We start from the raw sequence: 18,735 nt of genomic DNA on the forward strand, positions 1-18,735 counted from the left end.
GTGGTCATATGAATAGAAACATTATGGCACAACTGTTTGGGACGAAATAGAAATATCCTGTAAACATTTTATCTTAGTTTTTATCAAATACGGTTTAGGAATAATGTTAATGTGTAGGTTTATGTGCCTGTGAGTAATTTACTACTTCAAAATGTTTCCTCTTTGTGAGCGGGTTTTGCAGGCAGATCTGTGATAAGGACAAGGGCTGTGAGGAAGAGTCCTCCACCCAGGCCAAGGCCAATTCGACGGATTTGCTGTAAGGTGAGGGGGACGAGAGGAGAAGCAGGGAGAAGGGAGAACAGGCGAACGTGAGAACACTTTTCTTGATTCCTATCTTGACGGTGCTCTGAGAGTCTGAGCAGGTCCCTACGGATGGGAAGCGAGAGGTATCCAAGCTTCCCAAATGCAGATTTTTTTTTCAATTACATGATCACTTCTTCTTAATAATAATGTTACGTATCTCAAAAATACACCATGTACAGGGCGCCTGGGTGGCTCAGATGGTTAAGCGTCTGCCTTGGGCTCAGGTCATGATCCCAGCGTCCTGGGATCGAGTCCCGCATCGGGCTCCCTGCTCCTTGGGAGCCTGCTTCTCCCTCTGCCTCTCTCTCTCTCTCTCTCTCTCTCTCTCTCTCTCTCTCTCTCTGTCTCTCATGAATAAATAAAATCTTTAAAAAAAAAAATACACCATGTACAAAGTCAGCTCCCTTCATCCGCCCTCCCAGCTTACTCCTTTCCCCAGAGCATCGTCAGACCATTTCCAATGCATTTCCATAGTGTGTCCTCAGAGTTGGGCGCTGTGGATCTTCCTACGTAAATGCGATCTCATTGTACTTAGCGTTTTGCAACTTGCTTTTTCTACTTCACCGCATTCAGTTGCAAACCGGAGAGCTTCCGCATCCCCAGCTCCAACTGTCGGTTCTCACGCGGCTCGGAGCGCAGCGTCTCCCGGTGGGCTCGCGCCCCCACCTGGCGCGCACCGGGCCGCCCCGGGGTCGCGCCCCACCTCCCGCGCCAGCCGGCCTGGCTCCGGCGCCCGCCTACTGGACAAAAGGGACCGTTGCTGTGCGCTGTAACCGCCCCTGGCGCACGTGCCCGCCGGGCAGGAGTTGGGGGAAAGCGCCACTCCTGGCGGGGTCAATACAGCTCCAGCCCACGTGCGACGGGGAAGACCGGGTGCAGAGGAGATCTCGGGGTATCCGCTGTGGGAGAGTCGGGAAGTTAGCCACGAAGTTTGGGGAAAGAAAGGGAAGGAGACCATTGTGTTCTGGACTGATGAACTGTCTGAGCATGTCTGCCCCCCAGAATATATAGCTCAAAATAGCTCATGGGAAGGAATGGATGAATCCCTTATAATTCAGACTATCAGCAGGACTCGAAAGACAACTTGTAAAGGTTCTAGCAAGTAAAAGCCTCAACCGGAAGAGTAGTCAACAAAATACCACCTCACCTCCGGTTACATTGACTTGTTACTTTTTTGGTTATAAGTAGTTTATGTACATGCATATTTTTCCATTACTACCTGGTTTCTAAATACAGGGTCTGTCTTTTAAAATATATTTCTTTAAAATATATTTCTCTTTAAAAAATTTAAAAAATAACATATTTCTCCATCCATTTTACCCAAGATGAAGGGTAAAATTTGCCCAGCTTAAAGCATGAAATCAGAAGATCACTTCACCTTCAACTATTTAGCTGCTTTAATGCATTTTTCCCTTCTCTTGCTGCTTAGGGTAGCTCTTGCACAGGATGCTAAGATACTTCCCCATGATTTTAAGGAATGTAAGGAAAATATCAAACTGAAATCATTAAAAATCTGTATAAAACCATGGATGAAGTCAGGCATATGAACATGGTGCCCCCTCAAAGAAATTAAGGCTCATGAATGTTTGGAAATCCTTTTACTAGATATCTTTCTTACCAGCACTTCAAACACAACACAATCCAAAACAGAATTGAGAATCTTTACTTATTCCTATTCTCCCCAAACCATGTTTTCACCCTATTCCCAATATCCCCGTCTCCCTGATGGAACAGGGTCAAAGTCATCCTCCTTTAAGACTTTCTCTTCCCATAAGCCCAAACCCAGATATCAGTGACAGTCATTTTCACCTCCGCAGTGTTGATTGCATCTGCCCTCTTCTTGAACTATTTCAGTAACCTAATTGATAATCCAATATCTAGTCTATTCCCCTTGAATCCATTCATTTAACATGTTTATTTGCACAGAGCAAGTTCCATGCACCATGTAAAGCAGTGAAGATCCAGTAATAAAGCTGTAAAAGGCTATGTGCAGTATCGTTAGCTGATTGTATTTCTGCCTGCTCAAATCCCTGCAAGGATCTTCCTTACACACAGAATTAAGTTCCAAACTTTCTAGCTCACATACAAGACTTCTACAGTTTAACTTCTACCTTTCTTGCATCATCTGCCACAATACCACCAGTATCTTCTGTTCCCCATAATGTGGATGATGCCCAGCACTCTCCTGCCCTCAGGCTACCTCACTTTTTGTTGTTTGTTTGTTTGTTTTTAAGGAATCTCTACACCCAATGTGGGGCTCATGCTCTAACAACTGAGCCCAGAGAGGTACCCCCCCCACACACAGGCTACCTCACTTTTGAGGATATTTTTCCTGTCTTCTAGCAATCTTACCCTTGAAATTTCAGTTCCCTGTTCCAAAACCCTTCTCAAATCTCCCGAATTGTAATTTTTTCTTTTCCCTATGTTCCCATAACATTTTGTTTGTATCTTTAGTCAGCTTAATTCTAGATTTTATATTTGTGTTAAGTATATTGGAAGCTCCAAGAATATAAGGATCTTGTCTTTTTCATCTCTGTGTCCTCCAGAGAATGGCTCAGTGCTTTACACATTTATGCTTTTAGCTTTATACATAGTTCATATTTGATATCTGAGATTAGGACCTTTCCCAAATCATGGAACTAGGATTATAGAGTCACAAAAGAAAGACCTTAATATGGCTGTCCTTAGAAGGTGAAACACCCAATTGTAAGAAAATTATGAGTAAAAGAATGTAGTGGAAAGTGAAGATGATTGGAGTAGAGTAGATCTGGGTCTTCCTAGGCCTGCCATTTGCTAATTGTGTAACTTGAAATGTGTTATTTCATCCCTTTAAGTCTCCTGTAAAATATGATAATTAGTATCTTCTATACTGATTTATGATGAGGATCAAGAGAGATAATATAAAACCCTTAAAGTATAAATTATTTCCTTTGAGATGAAGTAATGGCACTTAGATGACTAATTTAAGAGTATTTGGATAATAAATACGTCTCTATAAAGCACTTGTCCAGAGGCTAGCATCCTTAGGTCCAGAGCCCATACACAGTAGGCGCCTGACACATAGTAGGTGTTCAAGAAAGATTACATAAGTGAACAAATTCTAAACTTCAATCCAGTTCTCTAAATAGTAACACACTAAATCAAGGGGAATCCATATAGCTACTCTAGTTTGATGGTTATGTCACTAGAGAATACACATTTAAATGTGTTCCAATTCTGCTCACCAAGCAACTTCTTGATTTATGACTTAAGCTTAAGTCCAGAAAGTCTTAGCCCTGAAATGGAAGTGATCCTACTCTAGACAGTTATATATGTATGTTCCCATAACATTTTGGGAATGTTACATTCCCATACATTACAATATATATCTATATATATTGTATATATCTATAATATATATCTATAATATATCTATATTATATATAGATATATAATCTACAATTGTAAATGAATTGAATTCTTGTTTATTCCCCAGATTTGAGCTTGGTAAGTCAGTACCACATAATTGCTATGACTTGAGGATAGTTCTGGAGAAGTGGAATAGAACTGGAGTGGTGAATTCCACTCTGCCATTCATTTACCATGTGATTTTGCCAAGTTACTCCTTCCCACAAATAGTCTGATTGCAAAATGAGGAGAGAGTAGCCTGAGGGAATGCTAACATATTTCTCACCTCTGCATCATACAGTTCACAAATTGCCCACCAAAGTGACCTCCACTTGGTACCCCCCAACTGGGAAACTCTGCCTGAAATCAGAGCCATTCATCCCATCACCATCACAGCCATCCTGAAGCCCCCTGGAACAGTTCCCACCTGTACATGAGAAGTTAGCTTTCTAGAGCTGAACATAAAAGGAAGCAGAATACCACCAAAGGGCAGTTTGGAGCCTTAAGCCCTAAAACCAGGGCTTCTTTCTATAAAGGCAGAGGGTGAAGAGTTGGAGGGGCAGTTTAGATAAACCCATGCAAAAAGTTGACTAATTTAAAAATCAGGGGGTACCTGGGTGGCTCAGCCCATTAAGCATCTGCCTTCGGCTCAGGTCATGATCCCAGGGTCCTGGGATCAAGCCCCACATGAGACTCCCTGCTCAGTGGGAAGCCTGCTTCTCCCTCTCTCTCTCTCTCTCTCTCTCTCTCCCCCCTTGCTCCTGTTATCTCTCTCTCTCTCTCTCTTACTCTCAAATAAATTTTCAAATTTCTCTTTTAAAAATCAGTATTTGTTCCTTCTTACCTATCTTAAGATTGCTTGTTCTTACACCTTTTTTCCAAGTTTTCCAGGGGCCACTGGTAATTTAGATACAACCTTTTAGGTCTGGGTTTGATTTTTATCCTATTTACAGTCTAGAAAGTTAGTCTCTTGCTGGTTCATAGATGCTGGTAGAAGACAAAGACTGCTGGGTCAGAGACAAATGTTAGGGTTTCTGCTCCTAATCCAATTTTATTTTTATTGAATTTTATTTTCTTCTTTAAAGTCAGAATGACACAAAATGTGTTCCTTTTTGTCTTTTTGCTCCTTTGTAGCATAGAGTTGTGAAAAGATCACAGACCTTGGAGCCAGAAGACTTAGTTTTGGAATCTTAATGGAAACATTTACTAGTTGTATGAACTCGGCCACGTCATTTACCAGAACCTTCATAAAGCCTAAAATTCCCCAAATGATCTGGCCTTGGCCTTTCCCTCCAGCCTTACCTGGACCCACCCGCCTCTTTGCATTCTTCTTATAAAGACTTTTCTTTAAAGAAGCCATACTCCTTCACCTTGAGATCTGTGTATATAGTTGACCCTTGAACAATGCAGGGTTTAAGAGGTGCTAGCCCCCAGCATGGTCGAAAATCTACATATAACTTTGATTCCCCCAAAACTCAACTACTAATAGACTACTGTTGACCAGAAGCCTTACCAATACCATCAACAGTTGATCAATGCATATTTTGTATGCTATATGTATGATACACTATATTCTTATAATAAAGTAGGCTAAAGAGAAAATGTTAAGAAAATCATGAGGAAAATACAGTACTATACTGTATTTATAGAAAAAAAATCTGTGTATAAGTGAATCCATGTAGTTTAAACCCATGTTGTTCAAGAGTCAACTGTCTTTCGGTCTTCCTATTGCTCCTCCTCCTTGATCTAGTTAATTTCTGTTCTTATTCCAGAACTGAAATCAAACATTACTTCCTTTTTTAGCTTTCCAGGCCATATCACCCCCTAGTTATTTGCTCTCATAGCACCCTGTTCTTTTAACAATTAAGGTTTATCATAATTTACCCCACCCCAAATCAGGTAGTAAACTATATGTGATTCTACTGCAAGAGATCTTGGAGTGACTTAACTTCTCTTATCCTCATTTTCCCCCTGCTACAGAACTGAAAGTTTGAATTAAAATCTCTACCTTCTCTGCATTGCTCTGATTTCTATTATTTCAGGTAAAGATTATTCCAGGAGGTAGTGTAGTGTAGATATTTAAGAACGTGGGCCCTTTTTTTTGTATGGAGTCCATACAAATTTAGTTTGAATATCCCCTCTTCCATTAACTAGCTGTGATATCTGGGGAAATTATTTGACCTCTTGGTTTTGATTTCCAGGTGAAAACACAAGTGATCATGGAACTTTACCTGAAAGGTTTCTTATCAGCCCTTAGTATGTGCCAGGCATATGGTATGTGCTCAGTAAATTTGTCGTGAGTACTGCTACCACACTAATTTCTATGCCCTACAAAGCACTGCCCAGTAGAAATATAATATAAGCCATATATATAATTTTAAACTTTTAGTAGACATATTTTAAAAAGTAAAAATAACTAGGTGAGATTAATCTAAATAATATATTTTATTTAACCTAATATATGCAAAATATCATTTCCACATGTAATCCATATAAAAATGAAATACTTATAATTTTTTGTATTGATTCAAAATGTCATGTATGTTCTACACTAATAGCACATCTCAATTCCTATTATCTGCATTTCAAGTCCTCAATAGCTAGTGGCTACCATATTAGACAGTGCAGCCCTGAACACTTCAAGGAGTTCTAGTAGCTCTCCCCCTTTTCCTCTCTCAGGTTGTTAATCTGACCTACTTCAGCTTCTTCAACAATTTATTCAGGTTCTTCAACCAAGTATTCGTGGACTGAGTACCATTTTAAGTACTAGAAGTAATTGCTTAATTCTAGTTTTTAAGGCAATATGGAATATTTCCTTCTGAAACTGGTTAAAGGAACAAAATATCAAGGGAAACTGTTAAATCTCTTGGTGATAATGTAAGAATTGCCTGATTTATGTATTATGATCTAAGTATGGTGTTCCAAAAGAAAATAAATTAGAAAGAAATCCTATGCATTCATTTCTAATCAATTTTTAAATTTCCCACATCAAGATTTAAAAGCTCACAGATTGGTCTTCTGCATTGAACACAGCCAGGTAGAAAGAATCAGAGTAGACATTCTTATGATAATCAATTAAACTAAAGCATACATTTTCTATAGTATGCCTGATCTTTAGGTACTTGACCTAGCTCAATCCAGTAAGAATGCATTTGGGCTAAATTAAGGAAACTTCTTTCTCCTCAAGGTGGCACTGTGAACAAGGAAGAGTAATTAGCACTGTTCACTATAGAATTTATTCAGGAACTATAGGACTATATTATTAGATTTAAAAAATACACCATAACATGTATCTTGGTTATTCTGATGCCTTTTGTAATCCTAATTGCTGTTTTTCTTTCATTTTTGATTGTGCTTTCTTTTTGAGATCAAAATTATTGTCTATTATAACTGGGCCCATTAACTTTGTGAGTTTTTATATTAAGATACTGTTTTCTTTACAAAAAAACTAATAGCTAGAACTTCTTGAATGCTAGCTGTGTTTAGCCACTCTCTTAAGCACTTTAAATTCATTATAAGCACTTTTATACAAACTTCAGCAGGGGAATAAAGAAAGAAGCTATTTAAAAAGAATATTTAATGCCCACGATTCCAACACACTTGATTTTACTGGGAAATTAAGAGTTTATGAACTTGTTTTTTTGCTTTATGGGAGGAGGATAATATGTAAGGTGATAAGATATGATGTTTGTCTTCATTAACCAGAGACTTGACTAAATAAGAGACTTTGTTTTGTTACCTGCTACCAAAAGAAGAAAGATCTCATTAAGAACATTTTTGGGGTTGCCTGGGTGGCTCAGTTGGTTAATTAAGCGTCTGCCTTCAGCTCAGGTCATGATCCCAGGGTCCTGGGATTGAGCCCCGCATTGGGCTCCCTGCTCCTTGGGGAGTCTGCTTCTCCCTCTCCCTCCGCTGCTCCCCCTGCTTGTGCTCTCTCCCTCTGTCAAATAAATAAATAAAATATTTTTAAAAAAATTTTTTTTCAGTTTCCTGTTAACAAACCCCAACCAACCCTCACAAGAATCAGACCTAGTTTAGTATGGCACAAGCCACCTAAATTATTTTATCATCAAATATGATAAATTGTGTTTCAAACAACCTGAAAGTTTACAGTTACCCTACTGCTCAAGAGGCTAGCAAAATTTTACAACTCCCAGTTTGAGACCACATAATTTGAATACGTATATGGATTGGCTGTCTGAATTTTTCTGTAGAGATTCCCCAGCTTTATGCTCACATATTTAGTCAAAAAGTGCCCTGAAAACCTGAATTGTAGAACTATTCTGGAAAATGTGCCCTTCTGCTGCACCATAAGACTGTCCCATCATCACACTTAAATGAAACACTTCCAACTAAAGCTTATCCGGTAGGCAAACATACCTGTGTAAATACAGAAGCATTTAGTTAACATTTCATACAGTGCAAATTAGCAAGTGGGTCATAATTTCAACACAATTGTGTTTACATTTCAGTAATATTATATGCAAGGGCCTGATTTACTAGAGTAAGGCAGTGGGGCAAAACTCTTAAATTCTTCTTCATGGGAATGAGAAACACACAGCAGCATACTAGTCGTATGGCTGGTAATTTCTCTAGAAGTTTATGGAAATTAGCAAAGTGACTGTGGGCAGGACTAAAGTATCAATGCTCTCTCTTCGTTTGAGATGTCATAATTATGTTCAACTCCTGTTCAACAGATAGTTACTCTTCAAAAAGCACACACTACAGGATAAATAGAGAGTGAAATGAAATCATGCCTCTGGTACTCTCAGGCTAGAAGTGGAGACATGCACAACAATAATTCTAATACTGATGGACTGTGAATGTAGCATAATGAAAATGCAAGGTGCTATGGGATATTCTTTCTATATAAATAAGTATATAGTCAGTCATCTGTAAGCATTTTCTTCCTAAGGTTAAATAATTTCAATTCTTATTTCTCAATGCTTTGTTTACTGTCCTCCTCTGAATCCTCAGGTTTCAATATTTATCTTTGATTATAGAACTCCAAACTGTACCACCATTATAAAGGCCCCCGAGGCTGAAGATTGGAAGAAATACCTTAGTTCCCTTAATTTCCTAGCATTTTGTTTATTTTTGAAATAATTGTAGAATGTTCATGATCCCATGCAGTGTTGTTAAATATCCAGCCACAGGGTATTGGTTAGATAAATCCTCCCACATCTACATAATGAAATGGAGTCATTAAACTATTTCAGAAATATGGGGCACTTGGCTGGCTCAGTCAGTAGAACATGTGATTTTTGTTGTTGTTGTTGTTGTACTTCACCATAATGATTTTTATTTTTTTCAAGTTTTTATTTAAATTCCAGTTAGTTAACATACAGTATTATATTAGTGTCAGGTGTAGAATTCAGTGATTCATCACTTACATACAATACCCAGTGCTCACCCCAACAAGTGCCCTCCTTAATACCTAGTTAACCCATCCCCCACACCCACCTCCCCTCCAGCAACCCTCAGTTTGTTCTCTATTTTTAAGAGTCTATTTCCTGGTTTGCCTCTTTTTTTCCCCCATTTTCATCTGTTTTGTTTTTTAAATTCCACATATGAATGAGATGATATGGTATTTGTCTTTGACTGCCTTATTTCACTTAGCATTTACACTCTCTAGTCTCATCCACATCATTGCAAATGACAAGATTTCATTCTTTTGATGGCTGAGTAATATTCCATTGTATGTATATATCCATCATCAGTCAATGGACATTTGGGCTCTTTCCATAGTATGGCTATTGTTGATAATGCTGCTATAAACATCTGGGTGCATGTATCCCTTCAAATCAGTATGTTTTATCCTCTGGGTAAATACCTGGTAGTGCAATTGCTGGATCATAGGGTAGTTCTCTCTTTAACTTTTTGAGGAACCTCCATGCTGTCCTCCAGAGTGGCTGCACCAGTTTGCATTCCCACCAACAGTGTAAGAGGATTCCTTTTTCTCCACATCCTGCCCAACATCTGTTGTTTACTGTGTTGTTGATTTTAGCCATTCTGACTGGTGTGCAGTGATATCTTATTGTAGTTTTTATTTGCATTTCCCTGGTGATGAGTGATGTTGAACATCTTTTCATGTGTCTGTTAGCCGTCTGGATGTCTTCTTTGGAAGAATGTCTTCCGTCCATTTTTTAACTGGATTATTTGTTTTTTTTGGTGGTTCAGTTTTGCTTTATATATTTTGGATACTAACCCTTTATCAGTTATGTCATTTGCAAATATCTTCTCCCATTCCAAAGGTTGCCTTTTAATTTTGTTTTTTCCTTTGCTGTGCAGAAGCTTTTTATCTGGAAGTCCCAATAGTTAATTTTTGCTTTTGTTTTCCTTTTCTCAGAAGACATATCTAGTAAGAAGTTGCTATCACCAATTTCAAAGAGTTTACTACCTGTATTCTCCTCTAGGATTTTGATGGTTTCTTGTCTCACATTTAGGTCTTTCATCCATTTTGAATTTACTTCTGTGTGTGGTGTAAGAATATGGTCCAGTTTCATTCTTTGCATGTTGCTGTCCAGTTTTCCCAACATGATTTGTTGAAGAGCCTGTCTTTTTTCCATTGGCTATTCTTTCCTGCTTTGTCAAAGATTAGTAGACCATAGAGTTGTGTGTTCATTTCTGGGCTTTCTATTCTGTTCCAATGATCTATGTGTCTGGTTTTGTACCAGTACCATACTGTCCTGATCACTACAGCTTTGTAATATAACCTGAAGTCTGGAGTTGTGATGTCTCCTGCTTTGCTTTTTCAAGATCGCTTTGGCTATTTGGGGTCTTTTGTGGTTCCATACAAATTTTAAGATTATTTGTTCTAGTTCTGTGAAAAACACTGTTGGTATTTTGATAGGGATTGCATTAAATATGTAGATGGCTTTGGGTAGTGTAGACATTTTAACAACATCTGTTCTTCCAATCCATGAGCATGGAATGTTTGTCCATTTCTTTGTATCCTCTGCAATTTCTTTCATAAGTGTGTTATAGTTTTCAGAACACAGATCTTTTTCCTCTTTGGTTAGGTTTATGCCTAGGTATCTTATTGTTTTTGGTGCAGTTGTAAATGGGATTGATTCCTTGATTTCTCTTTCTGCTGCCTCATTATTGGTGTATAGAAATGCAACAGATTTCGGTATTTTGATTTTGTATCCTACAACTTTACTGAATTCATGGGTCAGTTCCAGCAACTTTTTGGTGGAGTCTTTTGCGTTTTCTATATACAGTATCATGTCATCTGTAAACAGTGAAAGTTTGACTTCTTCCTTGTTGATTTGGATGCTTTTATTTCTTCTTGTTGTCTGATTGCTGAGGCTAGGACTTCCAATAGTGGTGAGAGCAGACATTCTTGTCTTGTTCCTGACTGTAGAGGAAAAGCTCTCAGTTTTTCCCTGTTGAGGATGATATTAACTGTGGGTTTTTTATATATGGCCTTTATGATGTTGAGGTATATTCTTTCTATCCCTATTTTATTGAGAGTTTTTATCATGAATACATGTTGTACTTTGTCAAATGATTTTTCTGCATCTATTGAGAGAATCATATGTCTTAGAACATGTGATTCTTGTGAGCTCGAGGCTGTGAGTTTGAGCCCCACACTGAGTGTAGAGTTTACTTTTTAAAAAAATATTTCAGAAATAAAAATCATAAAAGAATCATATTGTTAGGGAAAAAATGGGTGCACAATGGGGTATGATTCCTGTTCTTTAAAGTATATATTTATATATACTTTATATATAAGTATATATATATACACAAATATATATTTATATATACTTATGTATATAAGTATATATATATATATATATGTGTACACACACACACACAAATGGAAGTCTCCATCAAAGCAGGAGAACATGGGTGTTTTGTTACTCTTTTTGTTACTCTTTTTGCTTATGGTCATTGCTTTTGTAACAAGAAAAAAATAAGATGCTTCATTTCATAATAAAGTTCTCAAATTAAAGGAAATTTTAGAATCTTAATTTATTAGCATGAGGCCTAACAAATCTAAAGAAAAAAAGTAGAAATTGTATATATGAGAGAATTCTTACATTTTTAAGACTTTTTTTTTTTTAAGATTTTATTTGAGAGAGAGACAAAGAGAGCACAAGCAGGAGAAGGGGCAGAGGGAGAGGGACAAGCAGACTCCCCGCTAAACATGGAGCCTGACATGGGGCTCGATCCCAGGACCCTGAGATCATGACCTGAGCCAAAGGCAGATGCTTAACCGACTGAGCCACCCAGGTGCCCCTTAAGACTTTTCAGCCTATTTTATTTTATTTCTTTTAAGATTTTATTTTTAAGGGGCAGCAGAGAGCCTGCTTCTCCCTCTTCCTCTGCCTGCCACTCCCCCACTGTGCTCTCTCGCTCTCGTCAAATAAATAAATAAAATCTTTAAAAAAAAAAAAGATTTTATTTTTAAGTAATATCTACACCCAGTGTGAGGCTCGAACTCACAACCCTGAGATCTACTGACTGAGCCAGCCAGGCACCCCTCAGCCAATTTTAAAACAGACAAAATTCACAGATTAAATCACAGGCTGTTCATCACAAAAATCAGATCCTGGTGTAGAGTGGGCAGATCAGGCTGGCTCCCTAATGATACATAATTATACATAAGGATACAATTAGAGAGTTGCCTTTCCTTTAGATTCTACAAGTTCCTTTGGTTTTAAGATTTCTCTTTTAACACAGAAGTTTCCTTGGCTGGATCACATAATTCAGTGTTATTTATGGACATCTTGCAAAAATGACGTAAAAGCAAGAATGAAATAGAGATCAATCCTGGGCATCACGGAGTGAAGGAGGAGTAAGAGAGCATGACAGACACCAGGAGTTTCGAGTGCCAAAAACAAACTGCTCAAATTTTACTGAGGCGGAAGGAATGTAAATATCCTGAGTACTTGTGTTAATCAAGCGAGAAAATGTTTGTAAAAGTACTTTAAAAATGTTAAAACTCTCTACAAATAATAGCTAACACTTACTGAACTCTAATGTGACCACTGTACTCGTTCCCCTTAACATTCAATTATGCAAAATCCTGGCATCCACCTGCCCAGAGGTGGTGAAGGAGGCCCTGCTGGTATCTCCATTTTCCAGATAGGAAACTGAGGCATGGTGAGGTTAAATAATGCGCCAGGTCCCACAGCTAGTAAACGGTTGGGCTAGGATTAAGACCGAGATGGTGTGCTCCAAACCCACTCTTAATATTTTTATGAAATGTAGGTGTTAAGGTTTTCTTGTTGCTTTCTTCACAAGCACTATGGTGCTGTTTGTTTGTTTTAATGGCTTTATTGAGATATAATTCACATAACCGTATCAATGGTTTTTGGAATTCACAGAATCATGCAGGCATCACCACAATCAATTTTAGACCATTTTGATGAACCCAAAAGAAATTCCCTACCCTTTAGTAGTCTCCCCATTCCCTCTTTCCCCAGTCCTGGGCAACCACTAATCTATTTTCTGTCTCTCTGGATTTGCCAGTTCTGGATATTTCCTAAAAATAGACTCATTCAACATGGTCTTTTGTGGCTGGCTTCCTTCATTTAGCATAATGTTTACCAAATTTATCCATTTTGTAGCATGTATTAGTTCTTTACTCTTTTTTATTGCCGGATAATATTCTATGGCATGGACATACATTTATCTATCAGATGGTAGACATTGGGTTGTTTACACCTTTTGATTATATGAATAATGCTGCTACGAACATTCATGCAAAAATTTTTGTATGGACATGTTTCACTTCTCTTGGGTAGATCTCTAAAAGTAGAATTGCTGGGTCAGGGGCGCCTGGGTGGCTCAGTTGGTTAAGCGACTGCCTTCGGCTCAGGTCATGATCCTGGAGTCCCGGGATCGAGCCCCGCATCGGGCTCCCTGCTCGGCAGGGGGTCTGCTTCTCCCTCTGACCCTCCCCCCTCTCATGTGCTCGCTCTCATTCTCTCTCTCTCTCTCAAATAAATAAATAAAATCTTTAAAAAAAAAAAAAAAAGAATTGCTGGGTCATATGGTACTTCTATGTTAACCTTTAAGGAACTGCCAAACTGTTTTTCAGAGCGGCTGTACCATTTCAAATTCCCACCAGCATTTATGAGGATTCTAATTTTTCATATTCTCACCAACACTTTTTATCTGTCTTTTTTATAATAGCAATCCCAGTGAGTGTGAAGTGGTATCTATCTCGTTGTGGTTTTGATTTGTATTTCCCTAATGGCTAATGATGTTAAGTATCTTTTCATAGTATGCCATGATCTGATTATTTCTAAAACAGAAAATCAAGACTTCAACCAATAGGAATATGGGAAAGACACTAACCTATGAAAGATCAAGCTCCTGACCACAGGATCCTGGTTTCATTCATCTTGGAGACTTTGAGCACAAAGCACCGTTCGTTACAGAGTAGAGGTGTTCCGGAAATGTTTGCTGAATTGCAGTCCTGATGTGCTTTTGTAAGTCAATTGCACTTTCCTACTTTCCTACGGAACTAATTTTAAATGGTATTAACTTCACAAAATAATCCATAAAAGCCTTTTTAACCTTTAAGGTAGCAGGACCATGATATTAATAATACAAGCCTGAGCCCTAGGTCCTGCTAATGGAGTGATATAGTACAGTCGATTGCAGGACAAACAGAACTTTTCTAAACCTGTCCTGCTGTGAGTAGAGGTCCGGGCCTGGGGAGGGGGCGGGGAGAGATGCTGTTCCTTTCTTACTGATACATAACACACATAAAGTGCACTAATCTTAAATGTATAGCTTGATGATTTTTTTATATGAATACACCTATGTAACCACCATCCAGATGAAGAAATAAAACATTTCCACCACTCTAGTTTTCCTCATTCTGTTTTCCCTGTCAGTCCTGTCACCATAGGTATCCACTACTCTGACTTCAAAACCTTCCATTTTACCTAGAAAAACTTTTTATTTAGAATTTATCTCTGCCATCCTCCCACCTCCAATTCTAGACCCTGTTTTCTGATTACCTAGGGGGATGGAATTATCATGCTTTTCACAGCTCTGCCCTGACCTATCAGTTTCCCAAAGTACTCTTGGGTCCAAGAGACCTATCTCCCTTCCCTTTAATCAAACTCCCCTTCTTTTGTTGACTCAGCGTTTCCCAGTAGACTGTGAGCTCCTCAGGGATAGAGGCTATACTTTCCTTGCCTTTAGGCACATGGGAGATGTTCAATCTGCCTGTCAAATAAAAGCGTATGACCTTGGGTATATAGGAAGGGAAAAACAAACGCAACATAACAAAATTGGAGTAATTCATGAATGCCATACAGTTCCGTATTCCTTCCAGAGGAAGTGGAAGAAGCTGCTTAGTCATGGGAGGTGGGGGGCAGGGGTAAGCTTACAATAAAGCGTGGGAGAATCGAGTCAAAATGTTTTGGATCGGACAATCACAACTCTGAGGAAAATAAAACCAATGGTTGTAAAAAAACTAGAATGAAATTCACCAAAATATGATTACATTTGGAAGGTGAAACTAGAGGTTGTTTCTCATTACTTTCTTTATTTTCTGAAACCGAATAACACCTACTACTGCTACAATGGGGGAAAATCACGTCATTTAATGAGACTACTTAATAACCCAAAATGATCTTTAATCAGAGAAAAGTCAGACCATCTACCTAAGTGAAATGAAAAGATTTGCAAGGAGCTGTGTTGGGGCAGAGCAAGAGGACTTTCCTGGTGTGGTGTCAACTCTCCTAAACTAAACCTGCTTTTTATATCCCTTCCCCAACTCCATTTCTGAATCTGAAACTGTTCCCTAAAATGCCCACCTGTTTCCACCCATAAAAGCATTTTATTTTTATTTTTCCTAAGATTTTATTTATTTATTTGAGAGAGAGAGAGTGCACAGGCACATGAACATGGGGGAGAGGCAGAGGGAGAAGCAGACTCCCTGCTCTGCGGGAAGCCTGCTTCTCCCTCTCCCACTCCCCCTGCTTGTGTTCCTGCTCTCGCTATCTCTGTCAAATAAATAAATAAAATCTTTTAAAAAAAAAGATAAAACCAAGATAACCAAGTGTTTTTAAATGTTCTTCTACTTACCTATCATGATTATTAGTTTCCTCTGAAGGAACAAGGAAATGTTTTCTGCCTCCCAATAACCCTACCATCTTTTAAATTAATAAAGATTTTTTGTGGATTTTCTATGATCATAGAAGATTTAAGCCTATAAGGGGTCAGCCTCTTTTTATCTTTTCAGATCAGGAGGAAACAAACCCAAAGGAGTTTATCCAAGTACATGATCTCCTAAACAATGAAAAAGAATATTTTGGGTAATGTTTGAGCCTGGAAGATTTTTTTCTTTCTCTGCTAAAGCCAAGGCAATTCATAAAATCTCTTCTCATGCAGCAAGTGTTAATATACTAAGGAATCACTTCACAAAAAGTATGTGCAAGTATTAAGAAGCTTTTCCAAGTAGAATGTATTTAAATTAAGGGAGAATCACACCACCTAAATTTCATGCATCACATCAATTGGCATAAATGGGAAATGAGACTAGAAACAGCCAGTACCACAGAGTGTAAGTAATGGAGTCTCTATGGTTGAGGTAGAAAGTCTGTGTTTGAAAGACTAAACTTTAGGGGTTCCTGGGTGGCGCAGTCGGTTAAATGTCCGACTTTTGATTTCAGCTCCGGTCATGATCCCAGGGTCCTGAGATTGAGCCTTGAGTCAGGGATGGAGCCCCGAGTCAGGGATGGAGCCCCAAGTCAGGGTCCCTGCTCAGCAGTTGAGTCTGCTTCTCCCTCTCCCTCTGCCTCTCCCTGCCCACTTGTTCTCTCTCTCTCTCACAAATAAATAAAATATTAAAAAAAATAAAAAACAAAACAAATGAACAAACAACGACCAAAGAGATAAACAGAACAAACCAGTGGTTGCCAAAGGGGAAGGGTGGGCAGGGAAGGGGTGAATGGGGAAGGAGATTAAGAGATACAGACTTCCAGTTATAAATAAGTCATGGGGATGAAAAGTACAGTATAAGGAATATAATCAATAATATTGTAATACACTTACTGTGGTAAGCATTTCATGATGTATATAATTATTGAATCACTATGTTGTACACCTGAAACTAATACGTGTCAACTATACTTCAATTTAAAAAAAGAGAATCTCTTCAGATATTTTTAAGAAGAAGCACTCTAAATGAGTAGAGCCAACAACTATTCAAAGATACCATCCTGGACAATATCTTATGTTCAGCCAAAATCTCACTGTAACTGTACCTCCAAAAATTAATTAAATAAAAACAAACTTAGGTTAAGCCACTATTTACCTGATGAACTGAAAATCACCTGTCAATATTATATGCCAAAGTTTGTTCCATAAGCTAGTCTGATAAAAATGTGTTGCCCATAAATATATACATTTAATAGAATAAGGACATTATTGTTTATATATAACAAAAACTAGTTTATATTTTTTTATATTTGGACAAGTTTTAATTTGTCATTCTAATTTGATCTAGAATTCCATTTAGTTGATAGGTTTTCAAACTAACTGTCGGCTTTTTTCTCCACCAGTATAAATCTATTAAATATTTTGTGCCATCATGTAGCTAGCTTTCAGGTGCTTTAAGTATTTGGTTCAGAAGATAAAATACTTCTTGAGTAAATCATTTTTTAAACTAAACTCTGAAAAAAAAGCCATTCTCATGTTACAGATGTGACTTTTAGATGTTCCAATTTCTTTATACCACAATGACATAAAGATTTTTCTGTAATATAGCTGTTTTCATTATTCACTTAGCAATTTTGAATTAATTTCAAAATTCCCATAAAAGTAAGCCTAACGCATAACCCCATTCCCTCAGCCTCTCTCCTGCCAAGCTCTCCTCCACTTACTCTCTCCTTTCCATTCCCTCCACGTAGCAGAGCTCTCCATTCCTGGTATACATGCATTATGGTTAAGCCACTTACTGTGGAGTGTTTACTCTTAAGAATAGATATCAGTAAAACTTTCTAAATTTAAATGCAAACATCTCTTGCCTTCAATCCAGAAACAAAAGAACCTAAAGCTAAAGTTTCTCTAAGTAGTAGCACCTGTAAGTTCTTTATTTGTTGTTGAATTTGCAGTTTTACATTCTGTTTGTTCAATACTGGCCTTCATCATGTTGTCATGGTAACATTCTGATTTTACTTTTTAGTTTTTGCTAATTGATGGTTTCCTAAGCATTGCAGAAAAACCTAGCTTTAATTTCTCCCCCCTAGTCTAATATGTTTAAAGTTTATTATTCAAAGACAGGAAAACTTTGAACTAGAGGATCAAAAGGAAGAAAAAATGGGAAGGATTTTTTCTTTAAAGTCTTAAAATTTACAAAGAGATAACTAAATTTAACAAGACTCATTGAAGTGGGAGCAAAGCTAAGAATCAATTATATAGGCATTCATTCACTGATTTACTATGAGAACAATAACATTGAACCATTTTTTCCCTTCATCTGTAATGATAGTAATTAGCATATATACTAAACTATTGCAAAAATAATAATAATGTATAGAGGATGTCATTGTAAAGTTTTAGGTAAAAGCCAGATATTAGTAAAATGAAAGCAAACATAATGAACATTGTTCTCGTTACATTTGGGCATAAAGAGAAGACATGCCACAGAAAAAGACATATACCATATGATTTCATTCATATGTGGAATTTAGGAAACAAAACAAAGGAAAAAAAGAGAGAGAAACCAAAAAACAGACTCTTACCTAGAGAGAAGAGAGGATTACCAGAGGGGAGGTGGGTGGGGGATGGGTGACAGGGATTAAAAGTACACTTATCTTGATGAGCACTGAGAAATACATGGAATTGTTGAAAGCTATATTGTACACCTGAAACTAATACAGCACTGTATGTTAACTACACTGGAATTTTAAAATAAATAATTAATTTTTAAAAAGACATACCAGTTTAGATTTAGAAATAATATTGAGTCTTACAGAGCAAGATAATTTTTACCATTTTCTTTGTTTAACTTGGAAAGAGTTGATAGGATGGATGGATGGATGGATGGAGAGACAGTGACAGCAATAA

Source organism: Neomonachus schauinslandi, chromosome 7, assembly GCF_002201575.2.
Source record: "Neomonachus schauinslandi chromosome 7, ASM220157v2, whole genome shotgun sequence".
In the NCBI taxonomy this organism is placed as follows: domain Eukaryota; kingdom Metazoa; phylum Chordata; class Mammalia; order Carnivora; family Phocidae; genus Neomonachus; species Neomonachus schauinslandi.